This window comes from Lingula anatina, chromosome 2, assembly GCF_051362555.1.
Source record: "Lingula anatina isolate TDL-2025a chromosome 2, LinAna3.0, whole genome shotgun sequence".
NCBI classification, from domain to species: domain Eukaryota; kingdom Metazoa; phylum Brachiopoda; class Lingulata; order Lingulida; family Lingulidae; genus Lingula; species Lingula anatina.
Genome location: NC_141768.1, coordinates 31,551,558 through 31,564,217, shown reverse-complemented (window position 1 = coordinate 31,564,217; position 12,660 = coordinate 31,551,558). Strand labels below are relative to the sequence as shown.

Genomic DNA, 12,660 nt, shown 5'->3' with positions numbered 1-12,660 from the left:
ACTGAAAATTTCATTGAAAAGACTGGCAAATTTCATGGCATAAAATAGTTAAACGTTAAAGCAATAATAACTCTTCCTTTGAGATTCAAAATTCCGCATGAAATACATTGTAAACAACGCATGGAAATATATTCTATTGTATTTTACCACTAAAACGGCCGTTATTGTAGTAAAACTAAAATCTGTGGTTGTCAATAGGGCTTTCGATGCTTTTCTTCCTGGTCATCAAGGCATTCGTTGCTAATGACGTAATGGTGTCACGCAGATTCTCGCGTTCATTCGAGACCAAAATAACATATGGCGCCAAACGCATTAATGCAGACGCAGACGTAAGTTGCGAGTTTTTGTACAGTGCGTCGGATAACGAAAAGCCCAGAATGGCACACATTGTGGATATTAATGTATTTTTAACAAAAAGACAAATATGTCTCATGAATCTTATATACGGTAATGTGCCATGAATTTCGAACAGTAGAAAATAATTAAATTTGGGAAAAGATCGTTCTGGCCGAAATTCATGAAATGGAGGTGCTCAGAACTTCCGAAAGTTCGAATTTCATGGAATTCTGTCAATTTTGACCGGAAGTTGTCTGTTCGTCGCTAGGCCTTCTGTTATCTTCTCCCGACGATCTATTTAGAGTTACCATAATGTATGATGTGTGAGTGTCGGTAATTGCGACCAAAGGTATACACGTACTTTCACCCGATCACTGTGTATGGCCCATAGATAGAGCGGTACTGTTGTCTAGGGCCGCAAAACAGTATCGTTATCAGTAGTGTCGTTTTTCAAAAGCGACTCTGGCAGCCAGAAACAAGTGTCGTTTTTCAAAAACGATCCTGGCGCTCAGTGGACGGAGGGAGAGACGGCCGACGATTAGCGTCTGCCACGGCCAGATAACCTTTACTATGGAAGCTTATTGTTACCGTTGCTCCTTTCGGTGCACTGAAACCGAGACGACAGCCGATCAGTGTCTATAGCGCACTTGCAGGTAGCCTTCATCTGCGATAAGTGTCTTCCGCAACCAGGTTCGTTGCCTTTACCGTTAAAGTCGGGTGGAGCTTTACGCGCGAATGCGTCCTCATCTCGCCGTTCGCGGGTCGGTGTCTCCGACGCATACGTAGCCTTCCCTTGACAATAAGCCAATTTCCACACTAGTTCAAGGGACTTCGTTACTATATTCATCAGCAAGAGATCGTCAGCGATCCGGGCAAGCATAGAAGCTTGGACTTTTTGTCCATGCTAGAAGGCAATTTTCATGTAGTCAGCAGGGTATGGTTTGCTGGTTTGCGACAGGGGCGTAACCAGGCATACGCACGGATACACTGTGTGTATATAATTTTTTGGCCAACCATGATATTATTCTCTACAAATCTAGTGTACTTTTCAAGGAATATTATCGAAAATCCCCTTCCATTATAAGTTAATGTCACCTGAATGTACAAATTCTCTGTATAATTTATATATGCACCATTGTTCTGACACCCTTCTCGTTTGCTTTCACAGAACTGAGGTAAACAATACTAGTTACCATCTGAAGTCCGATCTTAATCGTCCATCTAGCTGCAACTTGCTTTACCTCTTAATTAGAGGGTAAAGTGCCCTTCAGCTCACAGGTAGCTTTTGTCTTGAGTGTATCGAACGTGATATTTATCTCAGATAAAAATCTACCTGTGTGTTATTTTCAAAGAGCTGCTCCAGCAGACCTGGGGGCACTAGATAAATCTGATCATCGGGCTAAACAAGGAGCCAGAGAAACAAAGGAAGATTGATTTTTCCTGCAAAGCTTCAAAGAATTTTGACACGGACTTGATCCAGCATAACCCTCCAAACTAATGGGGTGGTATGGGCAATTTTTACAAAATTTACAAACAATTAAACTTAGATATATTACAATTTTATCCTTTAATATAATTTTGGGAGGCATGCACCCGCATGTAAGCTGGGTGATGTCAGTAAGCCCCTAGTTAAATAAATATACCCTTATGAGCAAGGCTTTTCCCAGCGAACCGTCCAGCCGTCATTTGGACGGCCGCTGACATCACCGGACAGCCTATATTTTCAAAGACGGCTAGTCGGCTTGCGACTTTTTTTTAATGACATCTTGGCTTGTCGGGACAGCCGTGGACGTTGTAAGAAATTTTCTTAGAGTAATTTGACGTACCTAGCTTTTATGATGCGTCACAGATGAATGGTACTACTTTGTAGTGTACGCTGATATTCAGTCACGACGAAACTACTTCCTAAAGCTTACAAAACACAATAATATGTTTCTATGAACTTTAAGATACACATTCCACGCCGTATGCAGCAGTGACAAGAGTGACCTTCATGCGGTACAAAACACTAAGCAAACTACAGGCCAATTTGTGAAAGGGGACACCTTCCGGACCTCCATACGCACGGCAACTGACAAAGCTGATTGTCAAAAAGGAAAATTTCAAATTTTCAGCGAGAGATCGTTCGCAATCCGAGAGAAACCAGGAGGCAATTTTCATATTTGTTAAAGAGACCTTGTAAGCCAAAGGGCGAGACGAAAACGCAATTTTCGTATCGTCAGCGTCGCAATCCGAGTGAAACGAGAAAGCTCATACTCGTTCAGTGGCTTTCGTTTGCGGAAGAGCGTCAGCCGGAGATCGTTCTCGATTGTTTTTAACCCTCCATCCCTCCCAATTGGAATTTATAATTTTTAAAAATATTTTTCATTTCATTTGTACATTTCAAGGGACTTCATTACCGGAAGATCGTCAGCGGGAGATCGTGAACGATCTGAGCGAGACAAGAAAGCAATAATGGTTATCTTTATTGCAGCTCTTAATTTTGCTCTTTTGTGCTGTTACTGAAGTCTCTACTGTTAACAATGCTATTGTGCGCCTCAGCAAAACTACCGATTGCTATCTCACACCAAATACTGCGGTAAAGAAACAACAGCCCGACAGTACAACTCTTAATAGATTCTCCTGTTATCTGAATGAATAGATATGACGATGTTGTTTAGCGTCCTAAACTAACTGTACTGATCGTTATCTTGCACCTTGGGCCGCACACGTAGTACTCAGGTAAAGGTACGCTAGGGCAACATTGCCGACTGTTAGATCTTTATCAGACATGCTGAAACTGTCGGTCCGATCGGTCATGACCGGCAAAATTTGTCTGGACCGGTAAAATATTGTACTTTGTCGGTCCAAAGGACCGACAAGAGTTTTAAGAGCCGCCATTTTGAATTAACAGTTAGCGTTCGATGTGCTTCAGAAATAAAATTATATAAAATCCACATCATTTTTTCTTCCATTTACTAATCTAGTGACACGTAAAAATGACCACATTTCGGTCACATTCACTTACAAAGTACGCTAGCCAATCGTATTATCCCTCTCTCAAACGAATGGGTTCTTCCCCATGGGGAATCCCCCTGCTCTCGATAATTACGCGCCCCGTCATTGGTTTATTGGCCGCGACACACAGACAGCTATCACGAGGGCGGTCCACGCTGCCAAGCACATGTAAACATGCAGGAAAAAATGTTTACTGCTTAACTTGGACGCCTGACTCCTTTCTCAAGAACAATTATTCATATAGGAACCAAGGATAATGACGCCTGACCTTCGAAGGTACGTATACATCGTTATTCGTTCTTTTAGGGAGAAAAAAGCGTTGATAGTAGCCTACATGGAAATGAGGTCACCCGATTCACTCAGTAAAAACGATTTCAGAATTATAGGACTGAATATTATGCGTAATCAATGGTGATTGTAACGATATTTAACTAATGGGTACTTTCGTTTGCATTCAGCTAATACGCGGCAGTGCCTTCCGCATTGCGACGTTTTACGTAAAAAAAGTTTGACAGTTCGGTCGCTTCCTCGAACCTACCGAAAAAACTCGATCCGTGGTGTATGAACATAATGGTTCACAGATTTTAAATATCCCGTAAGCATAAACGCGATACCTGTTACCAGTACCAGTTACAGTTTTCATATTATCAGCATGTACATTTTTATTATTTTAGATTATGATATCGTCGAGTCCTGACCAGGAAGCCGTTCGTTTCCATGCAGATGAGACAGATACAGTGAAGTGGCTAGCATGTTTCATGCATTGGCACTCCCATTCGGACTACAATCTTTACTGTTTGTGTAGCATCAAAATTTGCAAATTATTTTCAAGGAAAGGAGAAATTGACCAAGAGCAAATTTTGCTACTGTTGAACAGTGGAAATGAGTTTTTTTCATTTAACTTTTTATCAAATTCATTTCAATTTGAAACAATATTAATTTTTTTGAGAAATTGATCATGATAAAATTTATAATTAACCTAAATTTATGACAGGGATGTGAAATATATGATGAATTTTTTTAAGCCGTACGTGCACTATTGAATTAAAGGACAAAGGACTAAGTGTGAAATTCAAGGACTTTCAAAGGAAGAAACAAAATCAAGCTCTTCTAAAGGCCTGTATGAACCCTGGAACTTGTGAAATGAGTACAACAATAAAGCAGTGCTTCACAAGTGTGTGTTTTTGTTTTTTTTTTTAAATTTACAACATGTCCAAATTATTTAATAGTATTACTGAATATGTATTTACAAGAGTTACTTCTGTGTACTACTATGCAAACACAACATTTCCATTACTGAATGGACATTTTCGGTCCGGCAAAAGTCCATTCGGTCCGGCAAAGTTTTCATCACTGCCGGTCCGAATGTCCGGCAGTTCTGAAAAGTTTTCAGCATGTCTGTTTTATAAGCGCGAGAATAGCCCGGTGGCCGATTTTAAGGTGTACGAAATTCACGAAATCAAGATCGCGCAAAATTGCTTACTGGCCGAAATTCACGGTCCAGAAAAAACTCCAGACGGCCGATTTTAAGATCGTTCGAAATTCAAGAGCCGTTCGAAATTCATGGCGCTTTACCGTAGTGTTGTTGTTGTCTGCTTTTCCCGCAGTTTTAAGTAGGTCAACAGTGACTATGCGATGTCAAAGGGAGCTCTGTCAGTTAAAATCTCTTAAGAGACTTTAACAAAAAACCGTACGTTTAGGAAAAAAAGCCTGGATTAACTTTGAATGCAGGAATGGGGTCGCTGACCATTGGTAAGTACGGGAAAATTGCCGTTTACTCCAGGAAAATCCAATTTTTGGCCAAAATGAAGAGTTATTATGACTTTAATGATTTTGACAAATCTTGTCCAACATTTGTGAAATTTGTACAAATCATGCTTAACATCAATGAAAATCTGTTATAAGCTTATCAGCTGACTGTGTGTAATAGAAGTGTAGCTTATCGACAATTTGTATGAGAAGAGTGAGAATTATCGAATTCATTTTTTTTTTTCAATTTCACAACATCTAATTAGCCTCATATTAAACATCAAATGTTATGATTTGAGTTTGTTTGTGTAAGAGGTGACAAATTACCCATAACTGTCCTCTGGAAAACAATATATACCCATTCAAGACTTCTCCTTACTACCAATACCAGATGCAGATTCTTCCTTACAATCAATTTCTGGAATCGGAGTTTAGCACACCATTTGACAATGTCTAAAAGCTTGTCATATACCATCTATTGTACATGTGGATGAACAGACTATTGCTCTTGCTGTTGTCTTTTGCTGCCTGTTTTTTCTATAGGAATTGGCCATGACCAGACAGGAAGAATCAGTTCACCAAAAAAGCCACCACACTGTATGGAAAAGGTCACCTGGAAGAGAAATTTACAATGTATTTAAAAAAATGGAAATTAAATTTTAAAAAGTGATAAATTTATCAGACTAAAATAGCTAAACATTAATAATTTTGATAAAGTTGGATTTAAAAGTTGTTTGTGTCTAATGGAAAGGCTCATCTGGAAAAAGAACAATAAGTTTGAAAAAAAGTGAAAATATTGCCAGTTTTTTAGATATAAGGGATAGAAAATTTGCAAAGCTCAGTTCATGGTGAAAATTAGGTCAAAGGTCAATTTCAGGGTCACAGTTAGATTTGCAGTATAATCACCCCCCTTAATCACCAATCACGAAGAATTAAAACAGGTCAATCACCAATCATGAAGATATATTCAGGTCAATCACCAATCACGAGGAATTGAAAGCTATCACCATTCATCAAGATAGAAAACTGCCTTACTTGCAGGAATGCAAAGAATTCATAACATTCCCAGAATAATTTATTTTGTGTGTTGAATGACAGGAATCGACTGCTTAGATCTCGAGTTATTCAGCCATTCTCACTGGTCAGGATTCCCGTGACAGAGACTAAGGTGATACAAATAGAACCAGAACCTAGCGAATTACTCTCATTGCCACTTTTCTACCTGCCTTGTTTGAAGAGTTTGTTGAATTTATCTCCAGTGAATGATCGCCCTACAATCATGATACAAAGTTCGAAACTTTCTAGAACAAATTCCTCTAATGCTAACTAGAGGATCAGAGAGGCGATACCACCTCCGAATATTGTGCCAGCTGGAGTAAGCGCATTTGTATGGAACCCTTCCCCCCCCCCCAAAAAAAAAGGGACACCACCACCAGTCTTGTGCTTGACAAGCTCTATAAAATGCAATCAACAAGAGTTCTCAAGATATGCAAAAAAATATAACTAAAAATGGTACAATCAAGCAGACCTATTTTCGCTCCTGTAATTCTCTAGACAAAAGGCCTATTGGTTTTCCTTGAAATGTGTTGTCAGTGGTGCATATATGCTGACAAAAGAGAAAACCTAGGGGCAACACTGGGTACATCTCTGCTAGTTTTGAAGATATGAGGGGCATAAAAATATACAAAGCTCAGTTCATGGTGAAAAAGAAGGTCAAAGGTCAATTTTAATATCATAGCATATGAATTTCTATTCAAGTTCAATAGTAACCATGGGCCAATGTAACCTTTGCCAATTTTGCAGATTTAAAGACCAGAAAACATGCAAAAAGCAGTTCATCTTAAAAAGTAGGTCAAAGGTCAATTTCAAGGTCACAGTTAGCTTGCCAGTGTATTACTTCCTATTCAAGTTCAATAGTAACTATGGACCTATCTCTACCAGTTTTAGAGATAAAAGGGAATGAAAATTTGCAAAGTTCAGTTCATGGTAAAAAAATAGGTCAAAGGTCAATTTTAAGGTCACAGTAAATTGCCAGTATATGACTTCCTATTCAAGTTCAATAGTAACTATGGACCTATCTCTGACAGTTTTGGAGATAAAAGGGAACCAAAATTTGCAAAGTTCAATTCATGATGAAAAGTAGGTCAAAGGTCAAATTCAAGGTCACAGTTAGATTGCCAGTATATGACTTTCTATTCAAGTTCAATAGTAACTATGGACCTATCTCTGGGAATGAAAATTTGCAAAGTTCAATTCATGATGAAAAGTAGGCCAAAGGTCAATTTCAAGGTCACACTTAAATTGCCAGTATATGACTTCCTATTCAAGTTCAATAGTAACTATGGACCTATCTCTGCGAGTTTTGGAGATAAAAGGGAACCAAAATTTGCAAAGTTCAGTTCATGGTGAAAAGTAGGTCAAAGATCAATTTTAAGGTCACAATAAATTGCCTCTAATGACTTCCTATTCAAGTTCAGTAGTAACTTTGGGCATTTCTTTGCCAGTTTTGGAGATATAAGGGACTTAAATGTTGCAAAGTTCAGTTCACGGTGAAAAGTAGGTCAAAGGTCAATTTCAAGGTCACAGTTAAATTGCCAGTATGTGACTTCCTATTCAACTTTAATAGTGTGTATGGACCTATCTCTGCCAGTTTTGGAGATATAAGGGACTAAATGTTACAATTTTGGAGTTACAATAATGTGCCATAAATTTTCTACAGAAAAAATTAATTAAAATAAAGAAAAGGTCATTTTGGTTGAAATTCTTCAAATGGGAGGTGCTCAGAAGTACCAGATGTTCAAATTGCATGAAATAATGTCATTTTTGACCAGAAGTTGTCTGCCTCACCAAGCCTTATGTTTTATTTTCACGGAGTTCAATATTTATTATCCATTACCGTATTGCACATTTTGCTTTCACCACCAAAATGTACTTTTTGATACAGCATAACTCGAAAAACCGTATGGAATACAAAAAACCACCATCAGCTTTACATGCTCTACAAAATGCAAAAAAGAATGGGTCTCTAGCATTAACGGTTCCCGAACAGTTTTCAGTTTTGGTATCTTATGGCTGCTACTCCCGTGAAAATGCACCGATTGACCCCAAATTCACGGAGATGAAAGATGACCCAAAGAGTAACACTTTCCAACAATATTATTGGTTGAAATAAAGGTCAAAGGTCAAATCCAAGGGCATATTTGAAATGACTTTCTGTCAGCCGTCCGTAGAAATTTTTCCCATAATTCCTTCCATAGGGTAGATAATTAGCATTTAATTTTGCCATTTTTGGACAAGGGTGCATTGCAATGAGTGCCACACCTAGACCCTAATACCGACAAAACCTAAATTTTACGTGGAACGAGTTGAGATTGTAGGTGACCTAAATCCAAGAGATGGGCACGGAGGCCCTTACCGTCTAGGAGGAGAAGCTGTAATGGTAACATGGCAGCGGAGCCGGCGGAACTATCGGGACGGGACTAAAACCATGTGTACTGCCAGCGCCAACGCTGGTGGTACAATTAAACGTTTTCACGAATCACACTGATGAATTTATACCAATAACGCGGAACAAAGAAGTTCCTGAATCACGTTTCACGCAGAATATTGGGCACAAATAATGTACCATGCTCGAAAAATAAGGCAAATCACGTGTAATGCAAAAGGTATTAATTATGGGTGTATCTTTGCCAGTTTTGGAGATATGAAGATCGGAAAACTTGCAAAGTGTAGTTCATAATGAAAAGTAGGTCAATGGTTAATTTCAAGGTCACAGTTAGATTACCAGTATATAAATTCCTTAGTTCAATAGTAACTATGGGCGTATCTCTGCTAATTTTGGAGTAAATCACATATTATTTTCACCACTGAATATTGCAACATTGTATTTTTTTATATAGCGCAATGGAAAAACCACGTTGAAAACAAAAAAAGGACACCACCTCCAGTATTACACTTGACAAGTTCTACAAAAAATGCAAAGAACAAAAGGTCTCTAGCACTTACGGTTCCAGAATTAGAGAGAGTTTTCAGTTTCCGTATCTAATGACTGCTTCTCCCAAGAAAATGCACCGATTGACCCCAAACTCCCAAAGATGAAAGGAGTCGCTGATTGTAACCCCTCACCAAAAAATGAGAGCTTAGGTCTGTGTAGTTTCTGAAACTTGGTACAAACAATTGATCATCAGCTGAGTTTATTTTTCCAAATGAAAGACATTGACATAGGAACTGTAAAGGTAAAAGTCAGGCTCTTTAAGTTTATTTAGTGATAACTATGTCACTTATTAAATTTAGTGCTGATGATTTAACTTACTTTTCAAAAGTTTTAAGTTTTTGGTGTAACATACTGAAACAAACAAGAAGTACAGCTTTCAGTTTTAGGTTGACAAAAATAGTTTTCTGTTATTTATTTATGCAAATTAAACATGACTTCCAGCCAGTTGTGGATAGCTGCAAAATGGACTTGAAGGTCATAAAAGATGGATCTGTGCATCCAGACCAACCAACCTTAAGCAAACAATTAGAGGAGCACCTTATTGGAGCTACTTTCAAAGTGAACCATGTGGTTGCACACTCAAAGTACAAGACTGAGCTTACTAAAAGGGATTCCATCCAAGCTATGCTTGATAATCTTCATTAATATTTTGATTTTAAACCCACATAATATTAATTGATTTCACCAATACATTACAAGTTGTGCCATTAAAGATTACCGAATGAGTTTTCTTCAATTATTCATTCCTTTTAAGTACTCACTTTGATTTATAACAAATTTAATGACTTTTTCAATTATAGCCAAATATTTTTATGTATAATTATTTTTAAATCAATAATTTAATTTTTCTTTTATTAAAAAGAAGTTCTTACTTTGTGTGCATCTTAGAATTTAGTTCTGTATTGTATTATTCCCAGATTCCCTGACCAGGAGCTGATGTCCTCTTTCTGTGTTTTGGGGATGAAGCCCATTTCTCTACTCAGCCAGGATGAGCTGCAGTGTTGGGGGGATGAATCCATGGAAATGCTGACATCTCACTTTGGGGAGAAAATGCACACAAAGAATTCAAAGGAATCTGTATCCAAGACCCTTATTGATCCTCAAGAGGTGAAGAAGGAATGGAGAATTGTAAAAAATGATCTTCTCACTAAGTGTTACCAAACGCATTCAACTGCAAAACTCTGGGAATTGATAGCTACTGATCATAAGGATCAATTTCCAAATGTCATAATGTTAGCCTCTTTGGCACTGGCACATCCAGTGCACACAGCGGATTGGAAAAAAATTAATTACAACTGCACTAAGAAATAGACTCAATCCAGAGAATATTGATGAACTCATGAGAATAAAAATAGAAGGAGGAATTACTTTGATTTTGTTAGTTGTCTCAAAAAATGGAGGCAAAAAAGCAGAGGGTAAGAGACAGTCCATGAGAATTAAACTGTAGTTTCTGTCAATAAAATAGGCCCTCCTTTATTAGTGCAATCTTTGCCGTAAACTTTTCAGCTTTCTGGACAATTGGACCACCAGTTTCCTAAAATCTACTGGACTCACTGAGGTCCAAGTAAATTTTTGAATAGACTAGACATTTTCACTATTGCATTACTATTTGTAATAACAAGACAATGACTCTGTCAAATTTCTTTTTAGAATCATCATATAACAGTTATATTGAATAAAAAATTATATCAAAAGTCACCTATCTGGCACATACCTAGTGTCATTATTATTTTCTTAGCCTCTTCACGTAGCCAGTGCCAGCTTGCAAGGTCTATAATTATACATGGCACAGGGCTGCAACAACCTATTTTCTTGTGTGAAAACTAGGCAATGTGTGTGACCGTAGATGAGCTATTTTACTGGCCAGTCAGTTTAAACTAAAAACGGAATAAACATAGAATCCAAGTATAGGACGGGTCAAGCAGCAGTTATTGAGCAGGAGAAAATTGCTCCTTACCCCAGGTAAATTCATTGGGGGGGGAGGGTTAGATCCGGTGGAGAACTTATTTAACTATAAGCAATAAGTTGAACAAATACCATGGGCAGTTTTTAAATAATGTGACTTTAAAAAATTTGAATCAATTGCAGCTACACAGTGTTACACTCATGACATTGTGGCTATATTTTCAGCTTTTCACTTGTACTTTTTTTTTAATAAGCTTTTTTTTTTTTTTTGCAGTTATGAACAATCTTATTGAGATATAAAACAGTGTTATAAGTTTTACATTACAGCAATTTTACAAAATTTCTAAAATTTCATTCAAAAATTTTAAAATAGCCCATAAGGCTATATTTGACAATCATGCAGCAACAGATGGGTATCCATGGGAGCTTTGTTACTATGGAAACACATTCTAAGAAAACCAGACATAATCAAAGTTTTCTAGGCATGTGATTTCCTACTTTTCCACTCACACACACACACACACACACACACATATATATATATATATATATATATATATATATATATATATATATATATATATATATATATATATATATATATATATACCTGATCCTGCCAGGTGTCAAATAACAGAGATGCCCACCTCTAAAAATCTAAAATCTGGAGATTCTAAAATTTTGCTGAATAAGAGGAGGGGGGGGGCTGCTGGTGCCGTTGTGATCAAATGCTCAGTGGGGGGGGGGGGGGGCTTTCTCAAACTATGAAGTTTTCAAAAGATCACCCAACTACTCTGAAAATAAATCGACAGGGCGTTAGCTGACAGTGGTGAAAATTTGTAAAAGTCGCTTTTATCCGGGAGATTTGGTTACATGTACGGGTGACGGGGAGATTCGTTCTGTATCCGGGAGACTCCCAGATTATCCGGGAGAGTCGACATGTACACAACAAGCCCATATGAATGTCTCCCAGACGACTTTAATTTCAGGAAAACTTAGATGAATGAACACCGTTTTGTGTTGATTAGATCTATGATTTTGTAGAAACAGAATGAAAGACACGTATGCAGATAAGATTTATCTGTTATCACAAACCAGAAGTCTTAGAGCATTAATCAAAAGGGAAGCAATAGTCTTTATACTTACCCAATAAACTAAATTGCACTCCTTTTCGATTGTGTTAACTTGCAAAACTACATGTATTCCGCGCTGTCCAATCCCGAAAAATCTTCACTGAATCTTTGAAAATGTAAGGCGAGGTGCCAGTGGCGATTGAATGGGAGAAGATGGCATTTTGTTACGTAGTAAATAATCCAAGATATATTCCATAACGTGCGAAATGCTTGAAAATAGTATTCCGATCCGAAAGAACAAGTCTGTTGATGAAAAAAAAAAAGACCCGCAGTGAAAACGCAATCAACATATCTGTCACAACTAACACACTATATATCGGAGAAGAATCGGGGCTCATCAGGCGCATCACAGTTCAAGATATTTCGGCCAAGAGTCTAGATCTTTTGATTTTAAGTTCAAATATAAATTGATGATATATTGGTTGAAATGAATTTGATTTTATAAGCATTGTTCATTATTTAAAAGGAAGGAAGTTTTTTGCAAACGGTAGGCCTATATGTAGGCCCTATATCTGTCTTGTTTGAGTTCTATACTCTGGTAGTTGA

General features: G+C 37.7%; 1 long non-coding RNA gene across 1 annotated transcript; it reads left to right on the top strand.

Annotated features, from left to right (window-relative positions):
• The first annotated feature begins 3,093 nt into the window (after positions 1-3,093).
• LOC147763592 (uncharacterized) lies at positions 3,094-4,507 on the top strand. Its single transcript, XR_015333169.1, has 2 exons — positions 3,094-3,609; positions 4,008-4,507. It is a non-coding gene; the product is annotated as an uncharacterized LOC147763592 (long non-coding RNA).
• The last annotated feature ends 8,153 nt before the right edge of the window (positions 4,508-12,660 follow it).